Raw genomic sequence first — 18,107 nt, forward strand, 5'->3', positions numbered from 1 at the left:
AAGAAGCAGATAATGAGGATCAGGTGGCAGTTTGAGGAAAGTAAAGAGCAGGAAAGGGAAGAAAAATGGAGATGGAAATCTCATAAAGGTCATGGAATGCATTAATTTCTCTTTCACTCTTCTTCCATTTTCGGCAGGAAGAAACACTAATTATCAACTTTTCTTCCCTCACAGATTCATTTAACCCCTCTGAGCTTACTCTTTACAGTGGGATGGGAATAACTAAAGGAAATGATGGGGAAAGAGTGATCCTTACTGATGGGTTTTGTTTGCAAGGGGAACAGCACAGAGAGAAAATCAGCCCTTCTTTTAGGGGCAGTGTTGCAAGAGGAACAGTTCCAGGCGGGTCCTTTTTCTGCTCCAAGGGCTCTGGGGATCCATTTCTTCAGTGTTTCCACGTGCATCTTCCTTCTGTGGTTCTCCAGTTTCACAGTTTCCTTAGCAGGCAGCATCAGAGACCTGCAGCCCTTGCTGTTCCCTCACGTGGGGTGCAATGGCTCTGTTATCCCCAGGGCTGGGTTGGACTGTCAAAGCTGTGAAATCGAGGTCTGTGGATGCTCCATAGTCTGCTCACCCTCGTGCTGCTGCTCTGTGCAGGAGTGGAGGGAGGGATGAGCAGGTTGCTGGCTTGTGCACGTTGCATCTGTAATGCCAGGTATAAAAACCTCCCTGCTCTTTTTCTCCTATTTTATATTTATACTTAATGTTTTCACTCTGTGTCATTTAGAAATCAAAGCAGGAGTGTGCAGTTCAGCAGCAGCAACAGAACTGTGCTTACTACTAATCTGCTGCTTTGCTCAAATTAAACATTTATGGGGCCAGAGACTCCTCACTGCTCCATCTTTCAGCCTCCTACACTGTGATGATTTTTTTTTCTTTGTGTTTGATACAGCTCCTCCTGGAAATACAGTGAAATTAAATTATCCTCCATTGGCTTCTCTCCCTTCTAGCCCATCTTTGTTTGTCCAGTTCGTTTTTATCTTGACTGTAGCATATGGGGAGCAGCTGTGGGTGTAAGTAATGCTTTATATTCCCTATGAGTTGGAAGGTTTCACCCCAGTCAGGTGGGCAGAGACCTGCCCTCAGTTATTGGTACCATTTCTGTTCTCCGAGGTCTGTTCCAAGGTGGTGTGACTGGGTAGGAGCTCCTTACTCCTCAAACCAGGTATCCCAGTGCTGCAGCACGTGTCCTGCTGATGCTCCAAGCTGTGTTGGCTGACTTGGTCTCCACTGAGAGCAGTTGGATACCTTCCAAGACCTGGATCTTACCTGCTCCTCTATGGCCTGAGGCCTAGAGTAAAACCTGGGCGAGAGTTCTGCTTCTTGGGCACACTGGAGTGAAGAGAATTTCTGCAGAAAGCAGTTGTTTCTGAGCCTATTCAGAGACTTTTGCAGGGCCTAATGCTCAGTCTTCTCTGCCAGAGCATGGTCTACTTCTTTGCTGTAACTTTTCTAGCTTAAAGCAGTGCTGCATGGATGCTGAAAGCCCACGCTCCTAAAATAGATCGAGTAGAACAAGCACTTCACTGCTGACTCCTCTTCTTCAGGAGAGGAGAGAGAAGGTAACAAAGAGCAGATGGCAGGTATTAGTCATATCACCTAATTTATCTGAACACCTCAGACACCATCACACAAAGGTGGTGCAGGAACCCAGAGGGAAGGAAGGGATCCTCCTAACAGACCAGACTGGATGTTGCCCAGGGTACACAGGCAGAGGGGGCCTGAGGAAAGGAGGGGGTTTGCAGCCAAATGCTAGACCAAGAAGAGTATGTTCACACAGAGCTGTGGCCAGAGCTACTTTTACTTGCCCAGTTTTCCAAGCCATTCCCTCATGATTGACAAGCCCTCAGAGCATCACTCCTCGGAGCTCCCTTGCTCGTAGCACAGTTCCCTCTGCAACATGAGTAGAACAAAGGTCCAGCACTCCAAAAATAACTGAATTCCTCCAATTTCAATCAGCTGGAATGGCCTTATTCTAGCTCTTACTGTAATAAATGCAGTACAGGAGCTGCTTGCTGTTTTCACACAGTATCTAAGTGGCCAGTGTGCACCTTGCAGTTGGGTTGGGCTCAGCATCCCCTCCCTGCTCCAGATCTCTGGTATCCACACCCTGGCCCTGGCCCAGCTGGCAGTGGGCTCTTGGAGGGCCCCTGAGGTGCTCCTGCCTGCTGGTGTGCTGGGAACACAGGGTGTAAATGCAACATAAAATCTGTTCAGTCCTTTGTACATCAGTGGCTTCCAGCAAACTTGACACCACGGAGCAAGTAGGGCACTGAAGGAGCTGCAGAGGTGGCTGGGGGAGTGCTCCAGTTGCATTGTTTGGGTAATTACTTGCTTCAGACCCAGCCTGGCCAAAGGGCAGCCGCCGGCACATTGGAGGGTGGGAAGGTACAAATGTGGGCTCTTGACTTCCCTGTGCAGAGATGGGGCCCTCAGGAATCACAGCATTGCTGTGATCTCCCTGCAGAATGGCTGTGTCTTGATTTTTATTTTTTTCCCCATTTGTTTTGGGGCGTTGTTGGTTTTGCTGTTCTAAACCTTCGGCAGCAGAGGCTGAATGTGTGGCCTCCTCCTTTTTCTCCTCTTTTGTTTCAACTTTTTGGCAACCATTTCTAAAGAGCTGCTCTGCTGGAGTTACTCCCATCATTTTTCACACTTGTGCTCAGCCCCCTGCAGAAGCCAAGCACCCCATGGGCCTCTGAATGACAAACACCACGTTGGTGGCACCTCGGATCTTTGGGCTTCAGCTTTTGCCAAACACCTAATGAATGTCTGAAGCGAGTAAAACACCTCTTCTGTGAGCTCTGCTGATACATAAGGGGTTAAACTAAGCTCTGTTTATTAATGTTGATGCTTTAAATTGTGCCAGAACGTTTGAAAACGCTCAGCGGACAGGGCAGTAAACACCGTTAAACGACAATACTGTTCAATATTTGCTGTTAATTGAGAGAGGCAGCAGCTGCTGGTATGCAGCTCCAGCCAGGATGAATTAGTAATGAGTCTGTAACTCTGGGTTTTTTTTCTGGTTTAAGGTTGCATCAGCCCTTTACAGTTCAGTGACATGCTTGGGATAGAAATAAAAATCATAGCAAGCCCTAAATGAAGATTTTGTTTTGTTTTTGTTTTCCAGTGAGTTGTCATGGAGCTGTGGTGTCAATGATAAATTTGGCAGCAGTGATAAAACTGCCTTGTGTTTAAGGACCAAACTTAAAGATTTTGGGTTAGCTTTTCCATCCTGCGTGGCAGCCAGTGGGAATGCAGCAGGCAAAGCAAGCTCCTCCTTTGCAAGAAAGCACTTTTGTTGGGTTCTCACTGGCTTCCAGAGACATTTCCAGTTAAACCAGGAGTTCTGGTTAAAGTTTCCTTGCTGGCACTGCTGCAGGTCATGGTGTGTGAGAGAGTTCTGTCCCTCACTGAAGGGTGGCAGCAGGAAAGGAAACACAAATCCAACGTTTCCCTTGTCCTTTCCATGCACTCTTGCCATGCATGTGTGTTGAGTTTAACCTTTGAAAACTTGCTGATAAGCTGTTAATCAGCCACCAGTTAAAATAACAAACCCTCCCACCTTGCTGGGTTGGGGTAGGGACTTCCCAAGGCTTCAGGAACATCATTAATCCGGAGCAGGCAGGGCAGGCTGGGGGCAAAGTTTCCTCTCAGAAGAAACCAGCCACAGCCCCTTTCATGCTGTTTATGCAACCCTCCCTGTGAGTATTTATTTTGCACAAAACGTTGTATTTTGAGCTCTAGATGTGATTGTGAGAGTGCAAGCCCCTGTTCTGGTGGTTATTAGCAGATCTGAAGTGGGGCACAGGAAATGAAATTCCAGCTCTGTGGAAAACAATGCCAACAGCCCTATTGATTTCAGCACAGCTCGGCTTTCACCGCAAGAAGAAGAATTTTGAGGCAAATAATGTTTTGTTTGTTCAGTTCTTTAAACAGAAATCCATCTGCAGGGGTTAGTGCTTGAATCCAAATACTCACAATTCTGCTGGTATTTGGGTAGGATGAGAAACAGGCGATTGAAAGAATTCTTTGGGTCCACGTTGATTATGTTAAAGAGGAAAAGAAATCCCAGCAGCCAGTGGGGTTTGTAACCCTGTTCCCAGCGATGTGGCTTCTGTGGCACACACCTTTGGGGCTTGTGTTTGTTCTCAATAGCACTTTTTACCCAGTAAGTGTTTTTGTGCATTTTTTTAGGAGCTTGAAGCTGCCACACACCCTGCTGGCTTCTGGATTGGATTATGGATGCAGGGAATCTTTCAGGCTGGATGTGGGAAGCAAGTGTTAAAAGCCAAGAGAATGCTGTAGAAGGTGGTGGTAAATGGAAGTGCAGCAAGAGCTGAACTCATCTGCTGATAAAAGTCCTTCAGCCCCAGAAGCCCCTTCCTCTTTAGGGCACTGACCATTCCCACCTTGGCTGCCAGTTATCAACTAATGCTTTAAAATCTGTCCTTAAAAGCTCTATTTTTTTCTTGTGAAATTCAGTAATATATTCCAGTGGCATTCGGCCAACTTTGGGCATCTGGTGTCTCATGTTTTTTACGAACATCTCTCCAATTTTATGTGCTGTTTTCTATATATATGTGAACTGTGTTTAAAGGAATAATATAATCAAATACATTTTTCCTTTTTTTGTTTTTTATTTTTTCCATGTCTGTTTCATCTGTAGTATTGCTTACATTGCTCACAATATTTGTTTAATTTAAGCGAGAAAATAAACCTTGTGTTTACAGGCACTGTTCCTGTCATAAAATAGTGGTAAAAATTGTAATCACTGGCTTTTGGGGCTTTTTAAAATTGACTTCGTAGAACCATGTAATTTTCATGTAAACAAAGGCAGATATTTACATTTTTATTATATAAAAAAATAAACTCCAAAGTTTGGCTAATAAAGCTCTTAAAATACATCTATGTTTGCTCTGGGTTTTATTTGGAAATTATTCTGTAATTAAAATGGTTAATACAAGGCTGGTACAGGGCAAATTAGTCCTTTCCTGTGGAGGAATATTGCTACATGATCATCCTCCTGTTGCCCAGATAGAGCCTCTGAGTGTAGCCTAACCTGGACCTCACAGGCTTTTACCTGTTGGGAATGTGGAACTGCCTGTCCTGTTTTCATGGCAAACTAGAAGAGATAAGGAGAGCCTCAATACAGCACTAAAATGAAACGACAGTGATGACAAGATGAGTGTTTTTCTCAAATACAAATGGCTCTCACTTCTACTTCTCCAAAGAATTAGAATAACTAAGCTTCTAAAATGTTGGGAACGGCCTTGAGAGCAGCTCAGTTGTGGTGCAGAACATGAGGCAGGTGCTGCCACGTAGATTTTGTTGTCCAAAGTCTCTTAATTCTGGCAAGACACTGGTGCTGGTATTTCTGAATCCCTTCCTCAGTGCTGCAGTGACCTGGTTGTGTCTGGTGATGGATACAAGGAAAACAAAGCGTGTGGGTAGGGATAATCTCTTTTTAAGACCAGTGAGTTTAGTGTTTGCAATGAAGTTCTGTAATTTCAAGGTGTTGATTAATTTTATGAAGAGCTGGGCTAAGTCTTGAAGCTGTTAGATTTGTGTGGGGTGGGAAGAAGATGCAGTAGGCTCAGGATTGGAAATCTCAGTATTTGTTGCCTCTCTCCTTGCCTGTTCCTGGTAGTACCAGGAATAATGGTGTTCTGAGTTGTATATATGTAGGAGGGCTGTAAAAAGTTATGCTTTTCCTAAAATTTGCTTAAAATTAGTAAAACAAATAACTTGAACTTTAGGTATGAAATTAAGTGTAAAATATCATTAATAGATTACCTCGAAGTATGTTATTTTAAAAGCTAATCCCATCCTGATGTAATTTTGTAATGTGGAAAGCTCTGAGCTCTTTTACTGGAGCTGCTTGCTTAATTTAGATTAAAATTGTACCATAAAAGGATTATAGAGTGTGGGCCTGTGCTAAGAAAGGATGTACTAAATATGTTGAGGTATTTTTCTACTCCCAGCTTCTTTTTGAGAGTGCATACTAAATTTTGGATGTGTTCTGCTGCCTTGAAATGTGCCACGTAACATCACGATGTGCTGAGGGGATGTTTTGGGTTGATCTCGGGGGCATTATTTAAAAATGTTCCAGCAGGATTCTGAGCTTTCTTGTTCTTTCTAGAGAGAAGAATTCAGTGCTGGACTGTCCTGAGCCCTCCCCACGGTGCAGCTGCAGAGAACAGCCTGGTTTATCTGACGTGAAGAGGAGGCACATGTGCAGAGAGCCAGGAGGACATGGGCTTTCAGTGCACCTGCAGCAATGATCAGGTACTGCCAGTTGTTATTTAACCCCAGTAACTGGTCAGGAACTCAAGGGTGTGAAACAACGACGTGCTCACTCCTGCAGTTGTCTGAAATCTTAAATGCGTTTTGCTTTTAGGAGTGAGGCAAGTTCACCTTCTGGTTTTATGTTGTGTCCAGAGCCCTTTCCCTGCTGGGTTTGCTCACCTGCAGGCACCTCATGGAATCCAGCTCCCATGGGAGGGAACAGGAAGGGACAAGTGCCAGAGGGGTGTTTGCATGGACTGAGGTTGAGTTAATCTCAGCGTTTAATTTTTCAAATGTGATTTGGACTCTTGAAAGCATTTGAATCTCTTCATTCGGGTGTATTGATTCTGGGAGGGGATAAAGTTTAGGTGTTTTTCGTTGTTGGAAGTACTTTTTCGTGGTGTTTCCTTGGTGATTGGCTGGAGAATGCAGATTTTTCAGAGGAATCCAGGCTGTTGTAGCTGGGGTAGAGACACCAGTGAAGTTCCAGAAAATGCAGAGATTTGTGGTTTGCTTTGAGATCTGAGCAGGTTATAGATTTAATAATGGGAGAAGGATTAGGGTTGGGGTCTTTAAGATGGCTTTTGGTCTATAACTGTCCTATTCTTCCCCTCTCTCCTCAAAGTGAGTCTTTATGGTCTGTTGCCACTTTTGAAATGTGATGTAAATGGCAGGAGGTTTCTTTTTGTCTCGTGTTCTCTTACCTTCTAATGCATCTGTGTGAGCCTGAGATAATTTTTTAACATACATTGCCTTTGATGTTAGCATGATGCTTAATGTGGGTTGGATATTGCTGTTTCTAAGGATATTTCATCTGTTGATTGTGTCGTTTACAAAATTTTTTTTAGCTTATCTATTTTATGTATTAAAAATTAAATGGTAAAACTTGTATGCTAGCAAACTGCATATAGCAATGTGAAGAACTGAAAAGGAGCAAATTCTATAAAAATTCTCTAATCCTTCTAACTAAGGTTAGAAGAATAAAAAATAGTTTCTTGTTTTCTTTGTAGATGCTAGCTGGAAAATCATTTCTTCTTGTCTCTAACTAAAATGATCTACAGTTTTCTTCAGTTAGTGAATGGATATGTGTAATGCAAGGAAACATTTAGTTGTTTCACTCGAGGAGACTGAAAATGGTTTTGTTCTGCACATTCTCTTTACGTTTGTACGATTTGTGTGATCTTTGTCGTACGGAGATGCTTCATGCAGAGAAAGCTGCAGAGATGTAATTTTAGGATGTGCCTGAGCCACCTCTGAGTGGGATTGCAGGAAGATGTGAGATGGAGCTGCATTTTGGGATTCATTTCTTAATATAAAAGCTGTCAATTTTTACCCATTCTATGAGGAGTGGTGGGTGCTGGAGAGGCAGAGCATCCGTATATTTAGACTCTGGCTGTCTCTCGTTACAAGTTATAATTAAGGTGAAGTATTTTGCTGAAGAACTAAATTCTCCCTTGATTTGAACCTGGTTTCATCTCAGTGAAAGCAATTAGTCGCCTGAACCACCCTGTCCTTGCTTCATCAATGACAATTCATCAGTTGCTTCATCAACGTTGCTGCTTCTAATTTATCTGATCGTTGTGGTTAATAGACAAGGAACTCTATATGTGGAGTGCTCTGTGCAGGGTAGGAGTGGATAGAGGAGGCTTGAAGATAGAAGTCCTGGCCCTAAGGGGGACTGTGACATTTATAGAGGACTGGAGGTTATAAAACACTGCTGTGAAGCCCTGGAAGGGTCCCAGGGTAAGGTTTCAGCTGATGTGGTTGTGAACGTGGCTCTCGTTCGTTCCCTCTCAGCCACGACTTGAATTTACTGACGTGGTGCTGACTTTCCCTGGATGGGCAAATCCTGTGCAACCCAAAGCTGGTGGTTGGAGCTGTAGTATCAGGACATTGGCTGAGTTTTCTGTGCCCTTTTGGTTGTCCCTTAAGGTCAGCTCTGTGACTTCAATCAGAAAGTATTTGGTGTGGTGGGGGCTTTGTGGTGCCTTCTCCATCATATACTGCACTGTCCAGCACTGTGCTTGAAAATAAGGATCAAACCCCACTGCTGACAAGTTTAGTGTTCTCAATCTCAATATTCTGCTAATCATGACTGTTACTATTTCAAGTGCTGTCATAACTCCTCCTGAGGTGAGTGATTCAGACAGATCAAGGGGGCTCCTCCACGGTCTGCAGGGGAGCAGTGGGGGAGCAGAAGTCTCTTGGGAGATAGGGGAGGAAAAAGCAGTGAGCTCTGAAGCCAAACCTACTGGAGGCTTCATGAATGATGTGAGTCTGGGAGTGAGATGCTGAGCAGGTTTTGTTTGCCTTGAGAATATTTACATAGGGTTGATCCACTGTTCCTGAAGGAGCTCTATCACAGTACTACAGAGAAAACTGTTAGTGCTTAATATAGAGCCTTAGTCTGGTAGTCTCTTGACCTATAAATGCTTGAATTTTGCTATCTTAATGGGCTTTCAGCAGTTTTTGGAGTTTTTTGGTACAAATCCGAATAATATTCCTTGGAGAGGTTGTGTAACGGTAACAGGGATGGAAAGATTTAATTTGGTGAGACCTTGTACTGCAAAAGATCAGAAGAATTTTTTTAGCTTCTGCTCTTGCTACAAAGACTTCAGTGCTTGGATATCTTCACAGAAGAGGCCTGAGAGGTTCCAAAAGTTCATCTTGACCTTTTGCATCAAGGCATCATCAGTATTGCTGGACAGTTTTTGAGATGATTTTTTACCCTTTACCTCCTAATAGAGGAGGCAGCTCGAGTTCTTTAGGCTGGTGCTTCACTATTTACCACTTAGAAAAGTTCTTCTTGTGGCCTAAGGAAATTTTTCTTGTTGCAGTTGGAGTCCATTACTTTTCTTACTCACTGTCGGCGTGGAGAATAAGTTCCCTCTTTCTTTGCAGAAACCATTTCTATATTTAATGGAAATATATCATATCTCTTCTCTTTTTGCTCTGTTCAGATTGAGCCACCTCAGTGAGTTGTCTCATTCATCCTTCATAGCTCACCTGACTACCTGTCTGTCCTTGCTTTTAGTTCTGGTGTGGTTTCTCTCTTTCCTGACAAGCCTGACCCAAAGATGGACTTCACCAAAGGCTTCATCAAAACTGAGAGGATCAGGAATTTGTGCTCTTGTCAGTGGGCAGAAGTTGCCTTGTTTGTGACAACTGGATATTTATAATTTGTTCTCAGACTGTGATCCTCTCCATCCCCAGCCCTTATCTACAGCACAGCTGCTCCAAGTTGTTTCTATATTTATGCAGGTGATTTCTTTTTTTTTCCCTCTGAACAACACTTGACCTTGGGGAATTGGGCTGCATTTTTTAATCACTTCTTCAGTTTCATTAATTCCTCTCTGCAAAAGCTCCCCATTTGTGTGCCTTTTTATGGGAATAACATAAATTATAGGACTTCTCTTTCCACGTGCTACTGAGGTTTTGTTGTCAGGTCTCACTGCTTTTGCAGGCTCCTCACCTGGAAGAGGAATGGTGACGTTGGCTCAGTTGGCTTTACAAGTGTCCCTTATAGCTGCTATTTATATATACTTATTTTTAAAATTTTTTGTTCAGTGTTTCTCACTGCTGGCAACTCTAGTAGAGTTAATTATTGTTATGGAAGACTTGATTTCAGCATGTTCTCTGAGAGCAATATTATTTTTGTGCCTGTGTCCCTGAACAAATAGATCTGCTTTTCTCACATGGCCTCTGCTCAGCTGGGCCTCTGCCACTGGAAATCTGGGGAGGCTGTTGTTCCCTTGCTGCATTAACTGCCCTTTCAGCAGCTTTAATGTCTCTTATGTAGCACTCTTTCCTTCCTGGTGGAGTTCCAGGACTTCTCCTGATGTCTCAGGAGCTGGGCAGTCTTCCTTCAGAAGGTAAAAGTCTGCAAAGGTGGTTTTTTGAACTTGCCCAGCCTCATGAGTGCATGTTAACATTGCAGTGACTTGTCTCCTCCTGGAACTACCCAGACTTACTGTGGGGAGGAGCCTGTGAGGCACAGCTCATCTGGAAAAATATGGGAAACCACCCAGAAACTCCTCAAAAAAATAATCTATACCAACTTTGTGCTTAAACAAGAGACCACATAATGCATTTTGTCTTGTTATTGCCTTTTAGTGTCTTTTATTTTATTTTTAGTTCCTGGAGTGCCAGTAAAGGCAGCACAAGGTTAGAGGAGGTCACTGTACAGTGTTATGTGCTCCTGCCCATCGTGGCTTGCAGAGCACACTCGGTCAAACACAACTGGCAACAGCATGGGAGGTGGTTTTACTGCAGAGAAACCTCACTTTTAGGTAGGAGGAGTTGGTAGCACTTTGATTTGAAGAGTGTGCAATGGTGGTACAAGTGGCAGTGAGTTTGTTTGAATTGCTTTTAGGGAGACCCTTTTGACAAGGGGGGCTTTCCCTCAGGGTGTTGTGTGTCTGTGAGTCTGTGCCCATCTCCAGCTCTCTGCTGTCATTTCTGGCAGACCCAGATGTCCTGCACATGCCCCACTTCGGGCTTTTTCTCCTTTCCTTTGGTCACAGTTGATGGCTCTTGGCACTGGTCCTGTGGAATTGCAGTCCCATTCACCTGCCTTTGCAGGGAGGACTGTCCAGAGTCTCAGATTTGGGGACATTCTGGTTAAAATCTTGATCTGATTCTATGATTCTGGTTTTTTTTCCTTCTTTTCTGTCACCCACCCCACTGCTGAAGGTTAGGGCACTCAGAAGAGGGGTGTTTGCCTGCAGGATTGGAAGAGTGGATTTGAGATTTCACAAACGTTGAGGACTTGACAATGAAATGCCCCTCTCACCACCTTATCTATGCCAATATTTACCCAGACTTTTGCCTGTTGGAGAATCATTTGCTGTCTCACTTCACCTGTTTACTCATCCAGGTAGAAGTTTTCACGGTGCTGTCCCCTCTTGTACCCCTAAGTGTGTGCAGAGTAGATTTATGAACAGCCCTGGTGCTGTATAATTGTGAAATTAACCTTTAAGTCACTGCCATCTCTCTTCTAATTTTCTGCTGTAGTCAGTGGAATGTGCCATAAGAAGTGTTAAGGATTTGCTTTGCTTCTGTGCTTCCCTGTGCCTGTTCCTGGCCAGCCCTGGAGGCAGGACACTGGGATTATTGGGCCTTTGGTCCCATGCAGCAGAACCCTCCTTCCCTGTCAAAGGCTGGTTTAGGATTTTTACCCAAGATCGCCATCAAGTTCCCAGGGGCTATAAATAACAAATGTTTGCTATTTTTGAATATTGGCATAATATTGGTATCCTCAGTCTTGGGCAATTTTAGTCGTTCGCCAGTTTATTAAAATTGAAGGTCACAGGATTGCAGAACTTGTTAAATGATTATTTTAGGACTGGGCTCAAATCAACATGATGTGCCAGCTAGAAACGTTATGCCTAGCAGATGCTGGATAACATTCCTATTAGTTATTAATTGGCTTGGAAATACTTAATTATCCTGTCTTTTTCAAATATAGTGAACAGATTTTTTTTTAATACTTGTAGCACCCATTTCCACCAGTTTGGCCTGTTATTTCTCCTGGTGGTCTAGTTACTTGGTTGCCCTGTCAGAAATCCTGTTGCCTATCAGCTTTTCACTGGCAGTTGTGTGGTCCCTTATGAACTTTGGATTTTTAGTGTCTTCTGCCTTTATTGTATTTGGTACATTTTTTTTCTATTTTCACGTTAATACTGAACTAAATTTATGCATAAAATTGTATCCAGGCATCTTCCCAGAGTTCCCTGCTTTCACCAGTGTTTTTGTCTCAGAAGGAGGAAAATTATTTTTCTTTCTAATATTGATCAACTTAGTCACTCACTAGTGGTGCATCGAAAGAGCTGTGCCATGTGTACTATGAAAATACCCAACTGGTTGCAACCCAACATAATTTTAGGGACGTTTTAGGTTGCCTTTTCTATTTCACATTGAGTTAAGGTAGTTATCTTGCTTAAATTCAGGACCTTTGTGGTTGAAAATTTTAGTCTGAGCTCTTGAGACATAGATGAAATTGAGTGTTGGGGTGCTGAACCAAACCACCACGGAGAATAAAATCTGAAATTTTATGTGCAAGCTGCTTTCTTCTCCTGGAGTCTTCCTGGGGTTTTGTTCCCACTTATTTTCCCTGCTGTGGTTTTTTTTTTCTTTAATGTCACTGCAATTAACCCTTGGAAACCTCTGAAAATTATTTTCCTTTCTATTTTTATTCTGACTTTTCTCATTCTATAGTGGTATTTCTCTTCATTTTCTTCCACTTCTTGCATGTGCTACTGTGCTCCCCCTTCCCGTTCCTGAACTTATCCCTTTTTGCTTTAGGGTACGGGAGTAAAATAACATTTTTGGGTCTGTTTTCAAAATGCCAGGGAAATCTGGAAGCTGTTTTTGTCCCAGGGTGGTGTTGGCTGAGAGCTGAGCTCCGGAGGGGGAGGGAAGGCAAGGCAGGGAGTCAAAGCAGGTGCAACTGGGATTTGAAATGGTGGCACAGAGTGATCCCTTTGGAGAAGGGACATCTCTCTCCACACCTCCCCTCCTGCTTCTCCCAGGGCACAGCAGTGCAGCTGTTGTGTTGGCTGGGTAGAAATCTGGTGCTTTGGTGACTTTTAGATCTTAGAGAGGAGATATTTCTCCAGCGAAAGTTACCCTGGGCTTTCTTTGATCTTGGAAGTAGGAAACAAGAAATTTGCATTCCTTTTAATTTTCTCTGGCCAACTCAACTCAGAAACCACAGTCCAGCATCCAAGCCCTTCTCCCTCCCCAGGAGCTGCTGTCAGTGGTGCTGGTTCACATGAGATCAAGTAGAACAAAATCCCTGATTTCTCAACCCAGATCTGTTGTTGTTACATCCAGTCCTGGTTTATTTTGGGATGTTACCCACTTCCTATAAGGAAAGGTGGGATTCTCTCAGGCTTTCTTTTAAGGTGTGCACCTGCAGAGTAAATTTTGGGACAACCTGTTATAGCATAATTGCTTCCTACTTGCTAGGAGAAGGTGTGGTGAAAATATTGAAATCCTGTGTCTTAATAATTTGGAGGCTGCAGATTGTTCAGAAGGGGTTTTGAAGTCCAAAAGGACGAATTCTGGTCAACCCTGAGACAGTGTTATTGCAGAGCTTACAGCCCAGGTTATCCTTCAAACCTTGACCTTCATTCCTGGCCATGCTCATCCCTCCACTCCATCCCTCGTATTTCAAGGATACAAAACCAAGGCATAACTTGTGCTCTTCCCCTGTCCAGATCTAAGCTAATCACAGCTGCTCTTGTGAGCATTCACCAGGACTCTGCCATCCATTTGGGTGCCCTGGCACGTGGTCTGCACAACTGAGTGTATTCCATTGGCTTGGAATTGCAGCTGGAATGGGAATGGCTGGTGGGCTGGGATCCATGGGTGCTGTGCCCACCACTCCTTATGTAGCCCCGGGTGTGAAACTCTGCCTGCTCCAATCTTTGTTTCTGAGTGTTCCTGAGTGTTGTGAGCTCGTCTGCCCGCTGTTGGGAATGTTTGACTGGAGCTGAATGCAGGATTTTGTCAGTGCTCCTATTTTTATTTTGCTGGTGCTTTTGCATCGCTAATCAAACACAAGCCTCCTATTGTTCTCCCTGCTGCCTCCTTCCAGTACACGCTTATATTTAGTTATTTTAATAATAATACCCCGGGTTTGTAATCCTGCGAGAAGCCAGGGAGATGATAAACTCCTTTTCTGATTACCAAACCCATTTGATTCATACACCAGATGGCTGTTATTTGACACGCTGCTGTTCCCCAGGAGCGGCACAGACTCGGGGCTATCGGAGGATGTCCTCGCTGGTCCTCCCCCCGGGGTGGCAGCACTGATGCCATTTTCCGGGGGGCTCAGGCAGTTGGGTGCCCGGGTTTGGCTGGGATTGGCTGCCCCCCTCTCCCCTCTGCCGGTGCCCAGCCCCAGCCGGAGCCGCCGAATCTCCAACCATCCCGATTTCCATCCATTCATGAATCCGTGACGTCAGCACGCTCTGTGCTTCTTTGCAGCAGGCTGCAGGATTGTGTGGGTGGAATTTCCTTTTATTTTGCAACACTTCCTTTTTTTTTTTTTAATTTTTTTTTTAATTTTTTTTCCCCCCTTCCATCTTTTTTAAAACGAGAAAATGGAGCATCACATAGGAAATCTTCGTCCCCGTGAGTATCCGGAGGAAAATGTGTTTGTGTGAGGTGTGTGTGGGTCTGTGTGTGTGTTCCATGGTCAGCGCTCCCCTTTCGCCATTGATTTCGGAAGGACGGATGGATGTTGCATTTGTGATGTGAAAGGGCTGAAAAAATGATGCTGAGAGAGGGAAGAGGAAATGTGAAACCTTAATTTATCCATCCCTGCATATCAATCTGAGAGCTGGCCTGGCCTTTGCCTGTCGGTGTGATAGACATTTTTCACTTGCAATTTTGCACGTTATCTTCTTGTGCCCCCCTTTTAAAGGGGAAGGGAATGGCAGTGGAGAATGGATATAAATGGAATATGCAGGCAATGACATAAGAATTACAAGAGAGAGTATAAAGAGGCAGAATTGTATTTTTTGCTTTTTAGGCAAAATTGTAATTTTTTTTGCTTGTGGGCTAATAAAACAATTCTTCTGTTGTGCTACAGTGATTAATAATTTAATTTCATTTTTGAGATGAAGGAGATGTGTTTTCTTTCAATCAGCCAGGCAGGAATTTGTTCTTGTATTATTGCAAATAGCAGTCTGAGCTGTCTCTGGTGTGCTGAACACATGATTTTCACCCCTCATTTTCCTAATAAATGAGGGAGCTGGGAGTACCTTTGCAGTTAACGATACTGTTCACTGGGGCAAGATTTGTCATATTCCTGCTCACCTGAATGGGGCATGATGTCATGTTTTCTCCCAATGAAAAGAGGAGCTGCTCTTTATTTTTGTTTTGGGGGGGTGGTTTAAGTACTGCAATAGCTTAATCATATCAAACCACATGTCTCCCTTAAGTAAATGAAAAAGGGGGTATTTTAAGTAGATCTGGGGAAAGATGACATCAGGCCCATGTGTTTGGATATACTGATTTTAGCAGCAGGCAGTCTGATCAGTAGAAGCAGCTGAGGGAATGTATTTTGATAAATAATTTTGAGGGAGAAAATGTGAAAATATTTGAAATGAGGGAGGTTCAGTCGGTCTGACAGGGACATATGGGCACTTTTCCCAGTGCCTGCTGTGTGTGTAGCCACTGACACCTTGGGATGCCCTAAAATGTGGAGGGTAGAGTTGTCATGGGTTGAAAAGTTTTTGTCACTGTCCTTTTTGTTGTGTCCCCAAATGTATGCGGGTTTTGTTTCTAGAGAGAGGCAGCCCTTTGAACCTCTGGCTGTGACAGCCTTCCGCTGAGAAATACAAATAAATCCGGATTTTGATGTAGTGGGGGTTTTGTTTGTTTGTTTTGCTTTAACACCAGTTTTGTTTCCTGTCTTTGGGGCCTCCAGTGTGAGTCTTTGATCCAGAATGGTCCTGTCATTCAGATTTGTCTTTGTCCCCTGCTGCCTGATAGTTAAATTTATAGCTGGCATTCATTTTGACCCCTGTGCCTGGAATTAGCAAGTAACTTCTAGCACAGAATACATGGTAGGGACTCTCACTGCTCCTCAGCTATTTGTGAATTTGTGTTTAACCATGTTTGGGGGGTTTTTTTGGCTGCATTTTTAACCTCCCTCTTTTGTCTGCTATTGTAAAGATTTGGTAAGTGGCTTATCTCCAGTGGATCAGAAAATTGAGTAATGATTTATTTGAAAATCTCTTCCTAGGTAAGCCCTCTCACAATTAGTAGTTATTTAAACGTGGGTCTGCTCTAAGCAGTGGCAGGATAAAAAAGATTTTACAGTATTTCCTGTTTTCTTAGGAGTTTTTTTTTACAGCAAATATGAGGTGGTGAGTGATCAGGCTGGAGTTGTTCCTACCTGGTACCTGTTCCAGGCTGTCTGCAGTCAAGATGTGGGGAGGGGGTTTAGAGTAGGGCTTCTTAAAATGGCACAGTTTTAAAGTAAAGCTCTTTTTTTATAAAATTAAGAGATCTGACATGGCTTGTGTGAACACTTGGCTCTTCAGTGCTGGTCACTGGGGCCAGGGCAGGCAGGGGAAGGGGCAATTGAGCCTTTTAGCCAAGCTCTCACCTGAGATCCTGTGTTTGGAGGAAAACAGCAGCAGGTTTACTGCTTGTACAACTTCCAGTGAGTTCTCAGCCATAACTGACTCCAAACAAGTCAGCTGAGGGAAATGTTACCTCTGAAGCTCTCAGAGTCTGGCACTTCACCAAGCCCTGTCCAGCTTATGGGACTTTGGTTTTTATCCATTCGTGCAGGGGCTTAGGCTTTTGTAGTCTCCTGTTGTGTGACATTGCAGCAAATCACTCTCATTTCCTGGGGAGGGGGGAGTAAACATTTCACCCAAAACACAGAGTGCTCAGGGTGGAATGGCAGGGTGGCAGCTGCAGCTGTGGTGGGCTGGGAGCAGCAGCTCTGTGTGTGCTGACTCCCACCCCTATAAATACTCAGTGTGTGTTTTGACCTCTGTCCTCTTTTCCCTGCTTACAACTTCAGCTGAGAATTTGGTGACTGGAGGGGGTTCAAAGGCTTTAGCAACAGTTGGGTGTCAGCCAGGGAGAAGAGTAGATGTGTCTGTGTCAAGTCTATGGTTCATAACCCCTGGTGAAGGTGTGGTTGTTGGTGCTGGTTCCCCTGGAGCAGTTGAGGGGTGCTGTGAGGGAAAGAAGGAGAAGGTCCTGGTGTGGGTGAGAGGCTGGACCTTTTCCAGCACAGTGGGCTGGAGGAATGGAGTTGTCTGTGTGGACACTGTATTCAGTCCTGGCACATTTGTCATAGAATCAGAGAATCAGCTGGGTTGGAAGGGACCTCCGAGATCATCAAGTCCAACCCTTGATCCAATCCCGCTGTGGTTCCCAGCCCATGGCACTGATGCCACATCCAGTCTCACCTTAAACACCTCCAGGGATGGAGAATCCACCACTTCCCTGGGCAGCCCATTCCAATGGCTGAGCACCCTCTCTGGAAAGAATTTCTCCTAATATTTAACCTAAACCTCCCCTGGCACAGCTGAAGACCCTGAGCCCTCTTGTCTTGCTGAGAGTTGCCTGGGAAAAGAGACCAACCCCCCCCTGGCTCCCCCCTCCTGTCAGGGAGTTGCAGAGAGTGAGGAGGTCTCCCCTGAGCCTCCTCTTCTCCAGGCTGAACAGCCCCAGCTCCCTCAGCCTCTCCTCGTAGGACTTGTCCTTTCCTGTCCCCAGCCCCACACTCTGTTACCTTCTGGAGGACACCACAGTCAGTAATGCAGCTGCACAGCTGTGACTTTTCTGCTGACACACAGAAAATCCAGCACAGATCCCCCAATGTTGGGTTATCCATGTTGGGTTATCCATGTTGGGTTATCCATGTTGGGTTATCCATGTTGGGTTATCCATGTTGGGTTATCCATGTTGGGTTATCCCCTGTAGCCCATCCAGTGGGGATGCACCAGGGGCTGAGTGCTGGTCTCTGTGGGGTGTTGGGTGCCACGAGTCCTGCCAGGCCTCTGTGTGGCTCTTTGCTCTGGGGCTGTGCTGCCTGTGTGCCCTGATGGTGTTCCCAGCCCGTGGTGGCCTCGGAGCAGGCTCACACCTTACTCTGTGTCACTAATACAGGCTTACTCCAGGCTCCTGAGCAGGGCATTGTGCCTCGGCTCTGTTGAGCAATAATCCTCTTTGCTGTGTATGGTGCTTGCTAAATACATCTGAGTACTACTGTCATTCCTCATCTGAGATCTGCCAGCTGGATTTCCAGTGTCCTTCCCCTTCCCATCAGGTCCTGGGACCTG

General features: G+C 44.6%; 1 protein-coding gene across 1 annotated transcript in view; it reads left to right on the plus strand.

Annotated features, from left to right (window-relative positions):
• The window catches only part of MAP3K13 (mitogen-activated protein kinase kinase kinase 13), a 71,726-nt gene that overhangs the window by 19,906 nt on the left and 33,713 nt on the right, over positions 1–18,107 (plus strand). The window contains exon 3 of the mRNA XM_027703784.1: positions 6,143–6,288. The gene's annotated coding sequence lies outside the window, so the exon portion shown is untranslated. The remainder of the gene's footprint in view (positions 1–6,142; positions 6,289–18,107) is intronic.

This window comes from Neopelma chrysocephalum, unplaced genomic scaffold (genome assembly GCF_003984885.1).
Source record: "Neopelma chrysocephalum unplaced genomic scaffold, ASM398488v2 Primary Assembly neopelma1_252, whole genome shotgun sequence".
Taxonomy (NCBI): domain Eukaryota; kingdom Metazoa; phylum Chordata; class Aves; order Passeriformes; family Pipridae; genus Neopelma; species Neopelma chrysocephalum.